Consider the following 19,752-nt stretch of genomic DNA (forward strand, 5'->3'; position numbering starts at 1 on the left):
CTGTTGATTAGAAACACTGTGCCAAAGAAAAGAAGATAAGGTTTTATTTTTCCTTTCGAGATGCTGTTGTGCGTCTTACAAGATCCACTGACACCTTTTCATGGGAGAGTGCTGTGCTGGGTGGGCAGGTTCTGATCTCAGCTACCCCAGTGCAAACCGGGTGTAGCTCCACTGAGTCCAGCGAAATTACTCCAGATTTACACATGTGAAACTGAGATGCAAAACTAGCCCTGATCAGGAAACAATACAAAGTCCATATTACTGGTCAAAGGCTGAAATCTTTACTTGGTTTTTACTCTCTCCCTTCTCAGGCAAAAGTCTCATTTAGATCAGTGAAAGAAATCCTGAAATCCTTACTTAGTTCTCACTCAAGATAAAACTCCTTTTGGGCTAAATCCTACAGTCTTTATCTGTTTTTTCTTGGTCCTCATTCAGGCTAATTGCCATTGACTTCAATGGCAGTTTGGCCTGAGAAAGGATTCAAAAAAACCTGAGTAAAGACCTCAGGATTTGGCATCAAACATATTCTCAATTTTCTTTCCTTTTTAAAAAAACAAACAAAACAAACACACCGGTTGATATTCAGGCTGAATCTTGGGAGCAAATTAATTCCTGGTGTCACTTAGTCGATTGACTGAAGTGAAGTTACACCAGGGATACATTTGGCTCTTTGTTTTTAAGAGTCTGTGGAGCTTCTTGCTCACCTGGAGCTATAAATCCTGGTACATCGCAATTGGCTGCTGCGAAACCATTTATATGACCACAAATATTAAATCCTTGAAGGATCAGGATGGCTTCAGGAAGGGAATAATTAGCAGGAGCGGAAGAACTCTAATGACATACTCTTGCTGCTTTGGCACAGATTTCATTGGTAATTAGAGCGAGGCAGGAAATTTAGAGAACTTTTGATAAAACCTAGGGAACAAATTATGAAAAACATTTTCTGTTTTCCAACCAGCCCTACCAGTAATAATGAGTGAAGGTAATACAAGGATTGGCCCATCTGAAGGCAGTGGCAAAGCTCCCTGGAGTTCAGTGGCACCAGAATTTGCCAATTGTGACATACAAAACAAAGTGAAATGATGATGTGGGCTAAAGCACTAGTTTGGGAACCAAGACAGCTATGTTATAGTCATGGTTCTATTACAGACTTCCCGAGTGACCGTTGGCAAGTCTCTTAACTCGTCTAAGCCTCTATCTCTCCCTCTGTACAATATGTATAATATTTCCCCTCCATGTTGAGACTTGCATCGTTAATGTTTGTGAAGCACGTTGAGAGCCTTGGATTTCAGGTGCTACCATATGCAAAGACAAAGTAGGATTGTTCTACAAACCAGAATTGTTTGCAGTTCTACCCTTGACTGAACCAGGGGTATTACTCCCATTGAAGTCAACCTGGAGGACTGGTCAACACCATCATCTGCAGGAGATCATCACCTGGAAAATGAGGCTCTGACTTGTACATTTCCACCTAGATGGTGCACTGCAACCAGCCGAGAGTCAGCTGGAAATACCTGGTGGCTCATTCGAACACGTATCCGTCTACAGTTAATGGGAGCCTCCATGAGCATCCAAGGGCACAAAGTTGGCTTTACACGTTTGCATTCAACTTACTGGCAACACCACATTACCGGTCATCACTGACAGAACTGACTTGCAGTCTTTGCCACTGTGTGCCACATTTGCAGAGGTCACCACCAGCAAGATGGCGAATGTGCAGCAGGTTCACATAAGCCAGCTTTTGGTCCTAATTTTCTCTCACGGTATCCAATTTTACATGCACAATTGGCTGCCCCTCCAGAAGTACTTATGGATTTGTTTGGGACATTTATAAAGGGAGGTGGAGCAGTTGGCCACTAAACAGGTGGGTGCAACTGTAGAATCTGTATGCCCAAAACAGGTGCTTACCCAGTTTTCTGGATGCAATCAATTGCCTGAGCAAAATCAGAAGTTGGCTGAAAATTTGGCCCTGTTCTTTATTTACAGTTTACGAATTTGGACACAAGTGCTCGTCTTCCAGGACTGTCTGGGAGCAAAACAGGCACTGCTTTTGCTTTTTGCCCTTTCAGAAAGTGACCCAACATTTTCAGCTATGACATAATATGTATGTCCTCAGCCCTTTGTTACTCTTACCTAATTGCGGTATTTGGAATTCCTGTGAGCACCAAGCTGAATATGTACCCACTGATGTCTCAATTAAGGATGGTATACTGCATACAGCATGATTTGCTTATACACAGCCTATACAAGGTATAGTTTACTTATAAAACTTCTTTGACAGATAAGGTATCTTGCCTTAATGAGGAGAATATTCTACAAAGATCCATTACTAATGGGCTTTAGTACGGTTAGGAACTGGAAGCAATCTCCTACCACAAATGATCAACCAAAACCAACTTTATTATTTGTCTGGTTCCCACCAATCTCTTGAATTCAATTAAAGATCTTGCCTCCACTCCATTTCCTTTTTGGTCATTCTGCGACTGGTTTTTTTTGTTGTTGTTGTTTTTTTTAGGATTTCTTGACATTCAGAGCTCACATATTACGTTATCCTCTTCCCTCCATTTCTCAGCTGCATATTAATAGCACATCTTCTAGCTTCTCTTTATAGCCATCTCAAGTATCATCCCTCCATTGTCTCAGAATCTGACTTTCTAGCACAGGATCCCTCCCATTAGCTTTGTATCTCTTGTTGCATATTACCCTCTGCTGCATGCAGTTCACTACCGTACCCTTCGCGCCAAAGCTTCCATTCTCTCATGTTCCCCAAAGTCTCAGGTTCCCAGTTTCTCTTTCTTTCTTGTTTTGTTTTCCAGCTGAACAACAGAGCCCACATTCAATGCTTTATTTGGGAACCTTTTCGAGAATACACTGTGGTGTGAGCAAATTGCAGTCTTTTTAGGAAAAGTATTTCCACGTCCCAAGGAGACTTCGAAACATAACGCTTTGTCAGTAAGGGTATGCAATTCCACCAAGTGCAACTGAAACCTCATGAGTAAACTCGAGAGGGACTGTTCCACCAATACTCCAAACAGGACATCAGGCTACAAACATTACATCATCACAACAAACCCACCATGCGGTCACCCTCAAAAAGCCCAACTCACACAGCAGCTGGTTCCTTTGAATGTCCTGCTTTCACAGGAGGCCAACACTTCCCTGGATAGGGACTAATTGGCTGACTCTCTCCTCAGTGGGAACAGGAGTCAAGTGCATCTCCCATGTCTCATGTTGGGGAGACAAACTAAGTAACTATAGCTGATGTCTCTAGCCCAAGAGGAGCGTTGGGCTAGCCAGCCAGTTCCTCTTGGATGGTTGATATCAGGGTGGTCTGCCAGTCTGAGCTATTTTGTAAGTCCTTTTCTCCATGAGGACTTCAGTGCCTAAAGCTTTCCACATGGAATCACAGGTGTTGAGGTCTTTAGGGGCATAACCCCCAAAGGGTCAATGGATCACTGTTGTAAGCCACTGCTCTCTGACAGAGAACACTGGCTGTAGACGCTACTGTAGCCTTAGGCCTGTGGAAGGGGCTGTGGAGCAGTTCCACTGCCACTCCATGAAATGTGTGTGTGGAAAATCCACAATCCCAACCGCACGGGGCCCTTTGCATCTAGCCAGCCAAGGTGCAGGAGGAGAGGATTTGCTCTTACAGATGTAACACGTGTGAATGTATGTGCATTCATATCACATGTTACATGTCTTTTCCAGCTCACAGCTATTACACAGCAATGCTTGTACAAACGGAAAGGACTGAGTATTGCCCCTGGGTGCCTTCCACTCTGCTCTGCAAGCCAATAACAGAGCGAACTTTCCTCTTTTCTAGCCTCCAGCCTTTTCTTGCAGGCACTGTATATGTACAGCTGTCAGGTGGATACTACAAAGGGAACTGTGCAATGGGCTGGTGGCGGCTCAGATCATGCCAGACGCAGGTAAAACTGCTACAGAGGTGAGAGTGTTCCGCCTGTTACCAAACAGCCCCCACCCCCCGGCTTGAAGATACTTGACCCCACATCGGACCCTAAGCATATGGCGCTCCGGTAAACTGTATGTATTTAGTATCTATATATAGCTATCTCTAGTCCCTGAGGGTACCTCTGTCTGCAGAGGGTGCCTCATTAGCCTTTCTGATTCAGGATATTTGGTGATGCTAATTTACAGAGCTCAGTGCCTCTGCCCTAGACAACCTATAATACAAATATAGGTGCACTGAGTCCCAAGGCACTGTCAAAATGTATTAATAGAAAAAAATAAACAACAACAAAAATAAACTACACAAAAGGCTACAGGCCTACTCAAGCAAAACTCCCACCAACTTCAATAGGGGTTTTGCCTGGGCACGGACTGAGTTACGGCTGAAGAAATTTGACCTAGTTCATTGAAATTACACACATTTTCCTTCCCTCCTTCCCCATCTCCACGTGACCTTAAGATGGAAAAGGTTGGCGGTTACAGTCGGTCCGTTCATGAGCAATTAGTTCCAGAAGCATGAGGTACTTTTCTCTCTACATGCAATTCTACGATTAGGAATGTGGAGTCAGGTCAAAGTGAATTACTTGAGGGTGAAATCTTGCCCTGCTGATGGCGATGGGAGTCTTGCCCCTGTTTCTTGTTTCCACAGATAAACAGCTGGGTTCTGTATTGTTGTAGGTGACAGTGCAACCAAGAGATTACAGGGGACATCCTGAATCAAGAAAGGAGCCCGAGCGGTTTCTTAGCCAAGCCCCAACAAGCGGCTGTCCCTAGCATTACAAGATTTGAAATTGCTGAGGCAGTGGGGGAACGGTCTAAGAAAAAGAAAGACTACAAGTCAGGAACTGCTCCGTTCTCGTCCCACCTCTGCTGGGCACCCCGTCTGTGGTCTTGAGCAAGTCACTGCCTCAGTTTACCCATCTGTAACAGGAATATAACGATACTTGGCTCCCTAACAGGATTGGTGGGCATTTAAGAGCTCTGCGCACACTGAAAATGTAGAGCCCAAGTAAGAGCTAAAGATGATGTTCCAGGCCAGGTTTAGTTCTGGTTGCCCCCAGAAGAAGGCAGCTTCCTTTCCCCTATTGAACCAGCCTGCTCTCCTTGGCCATACAGATAGGTCAGCCCAAAATACAGGGGTGTTTGAGAGGTTAGAGAATAAAAGAGAAAGTGTAGGGAATCCCAGAGAACACACTTCCCCGAAAACCATCTGGCTGTTTCTATCTGGGAGGTGTGATGTGGGCACAGGGGTGTGAGTCAGGAACTCCGGCACGCTAGTTCCCATCGCTCGCTCTGTGACTCAGTTTCCCCACTGGCAAAATGGAAAAGATAATACGTCCCTCCTGTGCGGGTTTCATGTCTATAAAGCATACCGAGACTCACTGATGGGAGGTGCTAGAGACATGTAACATCTTATCATGTGTTTAAAAAAAACCCCCATCAGTTATAGCGTCTCCCTTACCGTGGGTGTAGAGCAAGCATCAGCACTGGGAAACCATGGGGAGGGGAGGCTTCTCCCGAACTGAGAAGGAGATTGACACGCCGCCTCCCTCCCCCCGAGAAATAAAATGATTGCTCCTTCCATGGGAACCTCTCTCTATCCATCCAAATACATGCATTAGCCCTGGCGCTTGCAGGGTGGCTGGAATGAATGCACGTACATACCTCTGCTTCAGCATGCGTGTTTGCTCTTCTCTTCCTCGGCTGTGATTGATTAAAGGATCAGGGACATCTGAGAATGGAGGCAGCCACGGCAGCAGCGGCTCCCTTTGGACTTGAAGAGCTTCCTTGCCTGCTGCTTGCCGCTGCTGTTGGCTGTCAGGCAGCTTTTAATCAAGGTTTGCTTATATCTGCAAAGGCCTTTCCCAGAGGGATGAAGGGGGGGAGGGAGGGGAAGAGTGCATTAACATGCCAGCCACCCTTTCTCCCCCTCTCCTTTGTTTATCGAGAGGGTCAGTGTTTGGAAATGCCTAATAGGGATGGGGAAAGGGGTTGCCGTGGGGTGATGGGGGGAGCTGGCTAGGGGAGAGGAGTGTCTGGCTAAATGGTGGCATATCCCTGCTCTCTGCCCCCACTGAGCTTGGGGGATAAATAGGCGAGTTAGGGTACTGGACGGAAGGGCAACGTATTTATCCGATGAGGAAACAAGAGCCCAGATCCTGTTGGCCCTTACTCAGGGAATCAAAATCTCCACTTCAACAGGGGCTGTGCCTGACAGGGGAACTGAGGAAGGACCTAAAGGTCTGGCTCAGTGAGGGCTGGAAAAACTCCAGATTGTGGTTACACTGTATGGAAGGATCATGGTCTAATGGTTAGAGCAGGGAGCTAGGACACCTCGGTTCTAGTCCGCTGACTTGCTGTGCGATGGTGGGCAAGACAGACTCTGGGCCTCAGTTTACCATCCTGTAGAATGAGAATAATGCTTGCCTGCCTCAAAGGGGTGCTGGTGAGAATCGGGACCGCGGGAAGAAACGGCCTCTATTACAAAGCAGCAGTCTTACTCTATAGTTAGAGCTGGCAGCTCAGGACATCACGGGGGAAACGGGCCACAGAAGGCGAATTATTCTCCTGTTCATACTCTTTAGGTGAGTATCCCTTAGCACCCCTCCATAGGCAGAAGGAGGGGCCTTTTCAAAGTGCTCAACAGGCTCTATCTAATTGGTGCTCCCAACCCCTGTTTACTGATGGGGAAACTGAGGCAGGGCTGTGCAGCAACATGCTCCAGTTCCCAGAGGGAGTTAGTGGCAGAGCCAGGATTAGAACACAGATGCTCAGCCCTGAGCCCGCTCTCCATGAAGACACCTCAGACAGATTTTCCCCAACAAAAGCAGGGGTCTCAAGACTGCCATGTCTCTTTACACAGAGCAGAAACAACCTTCTCAGGAACAAACCTGGGGGAGCAGCACATTTTCCAGGAATGGCAGCATGGTTGTGACTCCCCTTCCCTGGCAGGGAAGCCATTTCCAGCTGGAGGTCAATGGATCGGGGTGCTCCCACCCAAGATAGGGCCCGCTAAGTCTAGTGGCATCATCACATGCTTTGTGGGATGGGGGAGGGACCCATTTAGAACAAGCCCTTGCAGTAAGTGCTGGGATCTAAGGCTGGACTGGCAGTGGGGAGATGGCAGAACACTGTCCGGATGGGAGGGGCACGAAGGCAGAGTGCCACCTGCTGAAGGAACCATCCCATTGCTAAAGTGAGTGGGGCCGTCGGTGCCAGAGTCTGTCCCCGGAGCTGGGCTGTGCGGGTTAGCACAGCTGGGGGCCAGCCTGCCGCTTCGTGGAGCTGCTCCCCACGGGATTATTGTGGGACATGGCACCCCCTCTGATCCCTCCTCCCGTATAACTGCAGAGCTGGGGCCCAACCCAGGCCTTCTTCCATCGCGGCTGTGAGGGAGGGCCAGACAGGGCTATCTCACCTGAAGCTGTGAAGTGGGTTGGCAAACTCGCTGTTAATTTGCAGTGGATTCTAGCTCCTCAAAAGGCTCACACAGAGCAGGGGAGCTGAACCCACATGGGTGATGGGGACAGAGTCTGCTGGTTCCACCTGCCCAGCAGAAGCTTCAAGAGCAGAGCAGCAGGGAGCAAACCAGGAGGCCCCTTGAAAGTCAGGAGCAGGTGAGCTGGGCTGGAAATCAGGAGCGTTTCCATATGTGGCTCATCCATGTTTAGCCTTAATGCAATCTCATTTCGCCCTTCCCGGCGAGGACTGGCATAAGGAGTGAGCTAGATCTCAGGGATGATGGAATGTGCCCGGCCAAATCTTTTCCTGGTGTAGCTCCTGACTGTGCTGTAGCTCCCCAAGGGATGACTTGGGTCCATTATCCCACATAATATCCCACACCGTACAAACGGTCCCTGCACACCAGCTAAAACAACCACCTCACACTTCTTCTTCCTGATTCCAAGCCCTGGAGGCAGGCCCCAGATCACTCTGGACCCCTTCCAATCCTGTAATCTCAGGGCACGCCATACATCTTTCTTCGGGTTGCCAATTCCCCATCCCCTGCCTCATCTCACCAGTTATGAGCCCCTCCTCCCCCTTTCCCTCCGGCAGTGCCCAAAGCAGCATGGACTGGCATATTCATCAAGCCGTCTTAAGCTGCTCATTCTGAAGCAAGCCTCTGCCGTCTGCTCTGTGCCACCCCTTTCCACAGCAGCATCCCTCTCTGCCCCTCCCATGTCAGCTGCTGTAACTATGCAGCAGGCTGACACCCGGGAGGCTCCTGGAATCAGGTAGCAAGGATGCGCTAAAACCAGCTTCTTCCTCTGTGGGTGGATTGTGTCAGAATCCATGATGCTCTCAGCAAGGAGCCAGGGAATCTGTCACTCCTCAGCCCACTCCTCTCTCTCTCTCTCTCTCACCCCGCCCCCCCAAACTCGCTGCTTTGGTTTCTTGCTGTTTATCTGCTGATTTGAAAAGCTCCCGTCACATACACAGCCCCAGCTCGTGCTCGTTTTCTGCTTGCGCTTGCATTAATAACCCTCCGTGATTTATTTGTAGGGGAAATCCAGCATCACCTCCCTCTCAACTATCTGTTCCCTGGCTCTGCACAGCCAATAACTCCCCTGCTTGGGAATTTATTCTCTTCCCTCTCGGCTTGTCTGGGGGACCGATCCTGCTGCTGCTGGCCTCAATGGGAGCAGGATCTGCCCCTGTAATTGTCTGCAGCTGGCACTGTTGCGTATTCATAACGGGCCAGAGCCTGCAAACATGGGCACGCAGGAATGGTCCTGACACAAGCGAACTGTCCCGGGAGAGTCAGTGAATAAGGAATGCCAGCTCGGGCTCAAAGCACCACCCCCCTTTTTACCTCAGCCTGCAGCTCTGAGACCTTTGCCAGACGTCCACACCACCCATGCAGGAATTTCACATGTAAATCGCTGATAACCCCATTCCTGCATCAAGACAGCAACAAGGTTCCTAAGCCCCTGAGTTCATACCTTTGACTATCTTCCATGACCCTCTAGGGTACTTTCTATGCTTCCTTTAACACACTGCACAACAGCAATCTTCTCTCTCTCTCTCTCTCTCTCTGTCACACACACACACACACACACGACACGTGGTTCTTATTAATTCCTACTCATTTTGTTTTTTTTAACTGCCAGGACTGGAGCAACGGCTCGGCCCCCAAAGGGAACATCTGTCAGCCTGTGTTGCTCTCACCTCTGCTTCTCCGAGGTGCCCGTGGGCTGGCAGCAGGGCTGACAAAAACAACAACAGGACTGAAACCAAAGGAAGTCATGCACGGAAGCTAAAACAAGGGGGCAGATTAGCTGCTCGCCCAGCCTGCTGCTTTCCCGGGCTTCCGTTTGAGACAGAAACGAACCCAAATAATCTGGGGACGAAGAAACCCCCCCCAAAGTGTTCAAATACCAAACCCATGACCGAAACCCTCCAGCCCATTTCTTTTCTTCTGCCTGGTTTATCCTGACAAACGGCTCCATAAGGGCAGGTTATCATCCACCCTACTTCACATGCACAAATGAACACAGGGTGAATTTTTCTCAGCTGCTGTTCTAGCGCATCACTTCAGTTCTCTATGTTGTCCTATTGCTTGGCTAATGACCTGCTAAAAGTATAATGCGAAAAACCCCACTCTTAGCCAGCCATTAAACTGGTTAGGACCAGCAGGTCATGCTTTATTGCCTTAATAACTGAGTTTATGAAAGGTCATCTCATAACTGATAACATGCATAATTTTTGTAACTTAATTAATGCTGCTAATATAGTGAAGTCTCCATCAGTAGCTGTTGCAGCAGCTGTACCGTTTGCATACAGATCGCAAATTGTTAACGTTACCCAAACCAGATTGCAGCCTGCCTTTCTCACCAATGGAAGGCATACAAAATCTTGGCCTGACTCGAAACAGACCTAATCTCAGCACTTACAGCAAAGATGCCATGTAACTTTTCACTTCAGCTGCCCCCTTACCAACTGGTCCTTTCAAAAGGACCACGGGGCAATTTGGGTCTGGCAAGTGGCTTTTCTTTCTTTCTTTCTTTCTTTCTTTCTTTCTTGAAAGCAAACCTTCCAAATGTAAATCAAATCTCAGGGCCTGATTCTATCCTCCTTGTTCCTGCTAAGCAGCATCTTCCTCACAAGTGCCCCAATGAGTAATAACAGGACTTCTTGTGAGTAAGGTACTATTCCAACGTGAATGTGGGTGTCAGAAGCAGGTCCTTTATGTTTGACACCTCTTGGGCCAAATACTGCTCCCAGTCACCCTGCTTTAAATCAGGAGTAACTCCACTGACTTCAGCAGAGTTTAAACCAGTGACTTCAGGAAGCATTTTGCCTGAGTAAGGACTGAGGTCCTGATTCTCCTCTTATACTGGTGTAAATGAGAAGTAATTCCATTAAGGCAATGAAATGTCATGGGTGACGTAAGAAGCAAATCAGATCCGGAGTAAAAATGAGTAATCCCTGAGCAAGGACTCCAGGTTCAATCATATGGCAGTTTTGCCTGACTAAGGCTTCAGGATCTGGTCTCTAGTTTACTTTTAATTTCTCTTGGTTGCTCAATAAAATCGAGATCCTGGGGGTCAGATCCTCACCTGGTGTAGATGGATGTAGCTCTATTGGAGTAAATGGAGCTATACTGGTTTACGCTAGTGGGTGATCTGACTTGCTATCTTTCTCCTTAGTGCTTCACACTTGTAAGTACCAGAATGCATTTTTCTCATTTTAAAAAAAGAAATCAACATTTCCTCATCAGCTCCTAGCGCCTGCACACCTGGAGAACTGGAACCCATGTTAGGAAGAGTCTGACTGCCGGAAGCTGGAACTGGACGACTGGGGATGGATCACTTGACAATTTCCCTGTTCTATTCATTCCCTCTGAAGCATCTGGCATTGGCCACTGTCAGAGCCAGGATACTGGCCCAGCTGGACCATTGCTCTGACTCAGCATGGCCATTTTTATGTTCTGATGTTAATATCCTGGCAATTCTAGGCACTTTCCACTGAGCATGTAACTGTGCCCAGCCTTTGCAAAAGAATGTAAATAGAAAACCAGGTGCAACCAATGTGCAATTCACTGATATGCAGCAATGGGCAAATATGGTGATCTGCAAATCTGAGGCACTACAGCTAGTACATCTAAGCCGGCAAGTGCTAGCTTCTTTAGTACGTCTGCTTAGTTTTGCAAATTATTTCATGCTGGCTGAAAAAAGCCAATATGTCTGCTGCTACTGTTACACTGTAATAATTGTTCTGAGCCGGTTGTCATACTGTCAGAAAAGCACCAGCTACTGTGGAGAAACTCGGCTTGCTTTAAAGGCATCTATATTATTTCGTAGCAAATTAAGTTTTCCAAGGAAGCTGGAGGAATCCTCAAGCCTTTCTGCTTTTGTTTTTTAAAAAGAGGTGCACAAGAATCTGTTATTGTACAATCACCTCTGCTCTAAAACACCCACACACACATGCAGAGTCCCCCAGGGAGCAGAAGCTTTGCCCATATTCTATGCAATGATCCTGCAGAATGAGGCTATGATCTTTCATCAATCATTGCCTGAGCAGTCATGCGCGCGCACGCACCCACACACACACACACACTCGCCCACCAGAGTGTGCACATTGCAAGTACAAATTTTGCAACCCTTTTTTTCCAAAGGGACAAAGCCACCTGGTGTAATTTCCCTGGTCCTGGTGAGAAACGTATTTAAGATATGTATAGGCACCGGCGGTGGGGAAAGCAAATGAACCCAGACCCTCAAATTCAACTCAAAGGGTACCTGGGATTGGTTGATTGCTGCAGGCTGCTCATCGTACTGTCCAAGTATTTTCTGTCTGAGCTACCGTATCTCCAATCACACACAGCATGCACTGTGCAAATCGGGGAGATGCAAAGGCTGCATATCAATCATAGCGAACACTCACATGAATACCATTATCTGCTCCAAAGTTACAGCACCTCCTCCCATCGCTGATCCTCATTAGAAACATCATCTCCCCCACCCTGCTCTCTCCCCGCCTCCCCTCCATCACCCCCTAAGTCACAGTCACTTGCTCGCTTCTCAAGAAGCCTCGCAAAGAAGGTTGAGCTCTAGCGTTTAAGCAGAGTTAAATTGTGGCTGTGTACTTACACAGCTGACGTGGCCATCTAGGACTGCCGCTGGGGGAGGCAATTAGACAGGGCTGAGGCCCGCCCCGCGCTCCCCCAGCATGGGAAGCAGAACCTCACTGTGTAGGATTCCTAGCACCATCCTTGCTCACCTAGCAGGCTGAAAGCAGGATCCAGGTCCACAGTCTTTGAGAGTGCAGTTCAGTCTGCGTCGGCGAGAGCGCGAACAGGCGAGTTCTGTGACTCTCAAACGCCTGGGTTATCAGTTTCCTCGAATAACCAATAAAAGGCACTAGCCTCAGAATAGAAACGGGAGTGCAAAGCAACAGCAAGAACACCACAACTTCTCTCTCGGAAAAAAACCCAACCCCAACAGCTATTTGCTCATTCCATCACCTCCCATGTATTGACGGGTGTCTGTGCGGAGATCCTTGCTTTCTATTCTGTTCTGTTTAGGTTCTGGCACCACTCTAATCACGCTGCTAGCTGAGTGCCTGCTGTCTCAGGCTGTGCATGTCTGTGTATATTCCAAGGGGAAAGTTCAGTTTTAATAGCTGATCCAGAATCTTTCCTGTCAGGCTGCTAATTATTATAGCAAGAAGGAGTGAGAAAAAGAGAGAGGAAGACAAGGAACCTGGTTCTAATCTTACTCACACTGGTTTTACAGCAGAGTAACTCTGTTGACACTAGGGGAGTTACTCCTGATTTACTCTGATGTGAGTGAGATCAGGATCAGACCTACGGTTGGAGAGGAGGGAGAGAGTTGGTTCCCCATTTTAGAGAAGGAAAACGATTTCAGTCTAGGAGACTCCACAATACTTGGGGAAACCTGGCACCCTGACATCCCTCTCTCTCTCCCATTCCCCTTTATTTGTTGATCTGTCTGCATCCATATATCCACGAATACCAATTATGGTTTGGGAGAATTTATATCTGAGATGTGCAAACACAAAAGGCAGGAAATAAAAGTCATCTCTTACTGAAGAGGAGAGGTAACCATGGCTACCTGGGACCTCATTTAAAACTGTGCCGGCCGCAGGCTAAGAGGCAACACTTCCTATTGTCATTCGCATTTACGGAAAGCTTTGAAAATGCTAAACCCCTGGAAACCATCTGGGATGTAAGAATAAAAACGAGAAAGGGGGAAAAAATAGAAGAGAGATTTATTTCTGTTGGGTTCTTATTTCCCTACCCAGGAAAGCAAGCAAGCTTGAGGTTCAAATGAAAAACTTCGGAGGAAAACAGGAGCTGATCATTAGGTTTCTTCCCTCCATCCCCAAGATAGGGAGGGACCAGGATAATACACATGTTCAGAAAAATAAGCTTATGCTAAAGAAGGGCTTGAGGGTTTAAGGTATTCGGAATAAATTCTCTGACAATTTAGCCCTGTTTTCCTGTTTGTGATGGGATCCTGATGGCCACAAACGCATTCATTGTTTGTATTTGCCAAATGGTTTCGATGAACAATTTTCTGCCTATGGGGTGGTTTGCAAACTATTTCTAGTTGTTATTCATGGCGTCCTATTGGTCACCTTGATCACATTGCATGGTTTCTGATCCCCAATAGGGCAACCGACACTTTTGGAACAAGAGAATAACAAATGGCAAACAGTGAGTAATGACTACTCTTCTTCGCTCATGTGAATGGGGCATTCATACAAGATGAAACTCATTCCTGTGCAGAGGGCCTGCAGAGAGACCAGGCACGACTGAAGTCCTTCGGAAGCCCTTAAAATAGGCAGGGCCTCTAGACTGGGGTGAATTTCACCCAGGGAGAATAGCCCTTTCCCAAACCAATCCGTCTGCATCAGTGCTCACAAACAGGTCCCTGATCCTGTGCGGTGCTGAGCTCTTTGGCCGCAAACCAGCAAAGCAATTATCATTGCTGCCAGCTCTTGTGATTTTATCACAAGTCTTGTGATACTTGATGGTTCTCTGATAGCCCTAGCTCCAGGAGCGCAGGGGACAAGGCAGAATCTTGGCTTTCGTTTAAAACAATCAAACATACAAAAAACAAATAAAAGGTAAGTTTCTAGCTCTCATGGTTGTGGAGTTAATGCTGGAAAACGTGAAGCCCAAAGGCTCAAAAACCAGAAGGCAAGTAAAAAGGACCTCGAAGTCTTTTTTTTTTTAAGCTTCTGATTTTTAAGGTTTCAGAGTAGCAGCCGTGTTGGTCTGTATTCGCAAAAAAGAAAAGGAGTACTTGTGGCACCTTAGAGACTAACAAATTCATTTAAGCATCAGCTTTCCAGAAGTGAGCTGTAGCTCACGAAAGCTTATGCTCAAATAAATTTGTTAGTCTCTAAGGTGCCACAAGTACTCCTTTTGATTTTTAAGGCAAATTCATTATTTTGGAAGCCTGGCTCATGATTTCTGCATGCTTGAGGCTGGCAAAACTGACATGTGTGTGCTTAAGTTTAAGCACTAGCAGTGGCACTGATCTCAGTGGGACCAGTCACTTGGAGTTAAACATGAGCTTAACCGCTTTGCTGGATTCGGGTCCGAGTGCTCGGCACCTTGCAGGATTGAGCAGATAGCAGGGGAAACAGAAAGGGGACCACAAACATGGGGAGAATAATTCATTCAGAATTTGAATGAATGTTCACGATCTGGCAGTGTTTGACCGGCTCTAGTTTAAAGTTTCCCATTGCCCGCAGGCTACAGACATAGTGCCTTGCTCTGTGCAGGGGAAAATCCACGGCAGTCTTCATTTATCCCCAGCCCCTACACTTCTACAGACCTCAAGATATGGTGCCCCTTATGGCCTCATCCAGCCCCACTCAAGTGAACGGATGGACTCCTATCGACTCCAAAGGGCCTCAGCAAAATCTAGTGGGAAGAGCATTCACAGGTCTAAACGCCTTCTGCCAATTCTGATCCCAGATGGGACAATATCATCTAGTATCCCTTGGAAAGGAAGGAGCTCCTAGGATGGGTCCAGTGCTTCAGCACTGCTACAAGAATTTCCCCACAACTGTGTGCTCCCCCTTCTTCTAATATAATCTTGCTGTTCTTTTAAAACCTCAGGGGACTGCAGACCTCTTGAAAGTGAGCACAAACAGAGGGCAATCAGGTTTCTCCTACACAGCTCTGTTAATGGATCTTAGCACCCACCCCAACACACACACATATGCACGCACGCTTCTAGATTTTGGGAAGCCTTGGAGCAGACTAGCTGTTGGGCCAAAGTTTGGGACGGTTTTGTGAGCTGGATGAATGTCCCCTAGAAACAACAGGCCTCATCCTCATTTACACTAATAGCACCTTAGCATAAATAAGAATCAGGCCCTAGTGAGAAATACCAAGTTTCCACGGACCCATGATAAGGGTTAACACAGAGGATAAACACAGAGTGGCCATATGTAGACTAGGAAAATACAGGAGATCTTTTTTAAAATGTTAGCAAACACCTTTAAACTAATGTATTTTAAATGCTAGTGTAGACAGGACAAGTTGTGTGTGAACATGTGTTAGCTGCTGCTGGGCAACCCTGAGGGGCACCTAGGTCACCCATGACTTCTAATGTGTATTTACACATGACCTGCCCTGTCTACACATGGGTTTGCTAACATGTCTTTAAAACCAACCTCCTTTCCTCGTCTAGACAGACCTTGTGACACAACACGCACTGCCCCTTAGACATCTTACTTCAGGCAGTTATCAACTGACTGATTCACCTACTTTCCCACTTCGCTCTGACAGAAGAAACTCTCAGCTGTCACATAACAAGGATGCCATTCACCAACATCCTTAGGCCTAAACAAAGTACAAAGTGCCCTGTGATTGAGGCTCTTGTATGCCAGGAACAGGGTTTTTAGCCAAACCCGTGCACACAGTGAAGGTTGCTAGTTTTCGTTGCCTAAGTGGGCACTTGTAGCACCTGGCCTAGTAGTCAAAAATGTTCATCCCTGAGGGGAACAGTCAGAATTTCCTGCTCCATCAAGCCTGAGTCCAGCCACTTCTCTCAGAGATGAATCTCCCGATCCAGTCACTAATGTAGATATTATTTTTAAAAAACTTCCCGCCTTTGTTCCCTTCATCTTTCTCAAAAATTGTTTGACGCGTGTGTCATTCATCGCCTTCCTGAAGAGTCCTGAGCTGGTCCTGTAGCTCGGCTGCACGGTTCAGGCCATGCTGTGACTGCTATCAGAGCAGACTGCCTGGACTGGTTTCCGCTTTACCTGAAACAATCAGCGCGCTGGTAGAGTTGTCACCTCGGAGAGGATAAACGAACAGATATTTCTGTAAATCTGGAAAATATTGGAGGTGCCCAGAAGTCTCCATCCGGATAATAAAGATCACAGCACTGACCCTATTCCGTACAGTATTTTATATATTGTGTGTGAGACACAGATTTGCCTGTATACATGGAAATGTAATATCACACATGCAAAGAGGATATCAACATTAGCCTGTGTCAAGAGGAATAAAAGGAACAGTTCCTTAAAAATCTATAATGAGCCAACGTGGTCTAGTGGTTACTATAAAAACATGAAGGATGACATAGCTAGAGAAGTATAATCCTCATGCAGCCATTTATTCGCTGTTTGGCAACAAAGAAAATTATTGATTGTCTTGTTTCAAAAACAACCTATGTGTAAAACTGGGCAGGAAAATGATTCCAATGGCCAGAGCAGGGAACCGGGGATCAGGACACCTGGGTTCTATTCGAGACTCTGCTACCAACTGGATGTGGGGAAAGACACTTTGATCGCTTCATGCCTCAGTTTCCTCAGCCCATAGAATACTTACTGATCAGGGGACTGAGAGACCTAATCCACAGATATCAGCAAAATGCTCTAAGATGTGGCGTGAAAAGGGCTAGAGAGAATGGCAAAGCTCTTTGGGGCAAGGGCTGCGTTTTTGTTCTGTGTCTGTACAGTGCCTAGCGCAGTAAGGCCCTGGTTCAGAACTGGGGCTCCTAGGCACTACTGCAATATAAATAAATAAATAAATAATAATAAATAGACACTCATTTAAAGAGCAGGAATGTCACCGAGAACCAGCCGCTGCTTTTCAAGTGAGCTGTTTTGGTAACAAGGATAACAGAGAAGATGGGGGTCTTGGATTCTGGGTTGCTGGCTGCAGGGGCGGGCATGGCAGCAGAAGAGACTCAGAGATTCCAAGGCCAGAAGGATCACTGTGATCATTTAGTCCGAACCTCCTGCATATCACAGGCCAGAGAGCGCCCCCAAAATAATTCCTAGAGCAGAGCTTTTACAAAAACATCCCATCTGGATTTAAACACGGTCAGTGATGAAGAATTCACCATGACCCTTGGTAAATTGTTCCAAGGGTTAATTACTCTCAGTGTTAATAATTTACGCCTTACTTCCTGTCTGAATTTGTCCATTTCCAACTTCCAGCCATTGGCTCATGCTATACCTTTCTCTGCCAGATTGAAGAGCCCATTATCAAATATTTGTTCCCATGCAGGTACTTACAGACGGTAATCAAGTCACCCCTTAACATTCTCTGGTATCCGTTCCAATTCGCTTGGGATTGCACAAGGGAAAACCCCAAGAGAGCATACTTGCTAGTGAGAGGAGGATAAAGATACCTTGTAACTTCTTAGGGCACCAAGACGAAGAGCCATCTCTGTGATGGAGGTGTAAATCCAGAGAAACCCATTGACTCCAGTGGATTTCCTTGTGGTTAGTCTGGTGTAACAGAGCAGAATTTAGCTCAAAGCATTTACTGAAGGAAGTTTAGTTTTTTCTGCTGCCTAAACCTCGCTTCTGCCAACAGCAACCTTATTCTACCCAGGGGTCTATTACTGTCTTTTGAGGGGATGGTCTTGCAAGGTTTCAAACTGACTAGTCAACTTGCTTTTATCCCTTAGGTTGGCACCCCTTGGTCAGCCATCCCACCCACCCGACCTGCTTCGCTGAGGATTTCCTGGAGAGATTTCACCTAGGACCACACAAACTGGATTCTTCCCCTCCAGGCAGGCACCCAAGACAGGAATTATGGTCTGTACAAAAGACAATGACAGTGAATCTTGTTACTGGCTTTTCAGCAAACGTAATTCCTTTTTATTAGAAAATTAAAGGGTATGAAAAGCTTTCCAAAGCTGAAGAGCTGAAATGTGCTTTCATAAAATATGCGGTGTCTGATCAAACGGATTTGCTTGTCTGCCTTTCCCCCCCCCACTTATTTTTATTCTAACAAAAAAGGTGATGCTTTTTGCCAAAATATTGACTCCTTGTCTGGCCAGCTAACACATCAACACTCTGTTAAAAAGGAAACCGACCGGGACTAGAGAATGAGGAAGATAGCAAGGCAGAGTTGAAATTCTTTTATTTAGCAGCTTCAGGGTAAATATTGGTCCACCTTAGCCCCCTGAATTTCTGCTCTGGGATAACTACACAGGTTGGATTTTTTAAGCTAAATAAAATTCCAAAGGACAATTTCCTCTCTTCATCTTGATAATCCAAGGTTTCAGGTGAAGGCTGACAACAGCTACTCCAAACCCAAGCAACAAGGAGGCAGGCAATTACAGAGAGAAAGATAGGTAAAGAGAGGCAATTACAGTGAGAAAGATCTAGATTACCCCCTAGCCATCTCACAAAAAGCAACTATTAATAACCTCCTAGGCAGTCCTCTCCCACAGAGAACTCCTTGATCCCCTCCCATTCCTTGGCAGAAATCACGAACAAGGGTCTCTCTCTTGTTAATGGGGCGACCCAGAGATCTCTGGAGAATCTTTATATATACAAAAGGTGATGAGTGCCTCGAAGCTGGAGTCATTAGAAACTGGGTAACTAAGTAGCAGCCGTGTTAGTCTGTATTCACAAAAAAAGAAAAGGAGTACTTGTGACACCTTAGAGACTAACAAATTTATTTGAGCATAAGTTTTCGTGAGCTGTAGCTCACGATAGCTTATGCTCAAATAAATTTGTTAGTCTCTAAGGTGCCACAAGTACTCCTTTTCTTTTTTTGTGTAACTAAGGTAACCCGAGGAATCTAATTTTCTTTTCTTTAATGTTTTTCTCTCCTGGTCTCTCCTTTTTCCAATAGTCAGATTCACGCTTCCAGGTTTGGAAGTTTAAAGATTTCTTCTTCCTCGCTCTCTTTGTTTGGGTGTCTGTGTAACTCCCATTAATAACACTGCCCTGCTTTTGTACAGGCTAATGGGAATGGCATGCAAGTGCTGTCCATGTGTCTGATAAGTGGATATTATAAACAGAAGATGGTTCATAAGCACTACTCCAGTCTCTCACCTTTCAAGGGCAATACATTACTCACCATCCTTCCATAAACAACAACAACGCTGGATTTTTCTCCCCTCCCTTTCACAGGAACAGGCTAGTTTTGCCTAAACTTTGCTCTGTACATTTCCCCAAAGCAACCCAGGGACTGTAGCATAACCAATGCAGAACAAACACAACCACAGCAAAGGGAGGGTTTAAACTGAATTGGTACTGAATGCAATCATCATGAACAAAAACACCACAAAAGGATCTTCATATTTGCTCGGATTCTAAAAATACTGCTACTTGACCTTCTGCCGCACCTGCCACCCAGTGGTAACAAATTAAGCCTCACAAAATCCCTCCCATTACAGATGGGGAAAGTGAGGCAGGACGAGGTGATGTGACTTCCCCAAGATCGTGACTGTGAGCTGATGGCGGAATTGGAGATTTGAACCCAGGGGTCCTGAGTCCTAGGCCCTCGTTCTAACCATTAGACAAGAATTGCAGAGAAGCAGCTCA

The 19,752-nt window shown here is 46.4% G+C and overlaps 1 protein-coding gene across 3 annotated transcripts in view; it reads right to left on the bottom strand.

The window, feature by feature from the left end:
- Positions 1–19,752, bottom strand: part of RAI1 (retinoic acid induced 1) — a 135,765-nt gene that overhangs the window by 46,941 nt on the left and 69,072 nt on the right. Inside the window, exon 1 of one of the 3 annotated variants that reach the window (XM_043493257.1) lies at positions 12,060–12,381. The exons of the other annotated variants lie outside the window; for them this stretch is intronic. The gene's annotated coding sequence lies outside the window, so the exon portion shown is untranslated. Of the gene's footprint in view, positions 1–12,059; positions 12,382–19,752 lie in introns of those variants that run through there. 3 annotated transcript variants of the gene reach the window in all.

Source organism: Dermochelys coriacea, chromosome 10 (genome assembly GCF_009764565.3).
Source record: "Dermochelys coriacea isolate rDerCor1 chromosome 10, rDerCor1.pri.v4, whole genome shotgun sequence".
Classification (NCBI taxonomy): Eukaryota; Metazoa; Chordata; order Testudines; family Dermochelyidae; genus Dermochelys; species Dermochelys coriacea.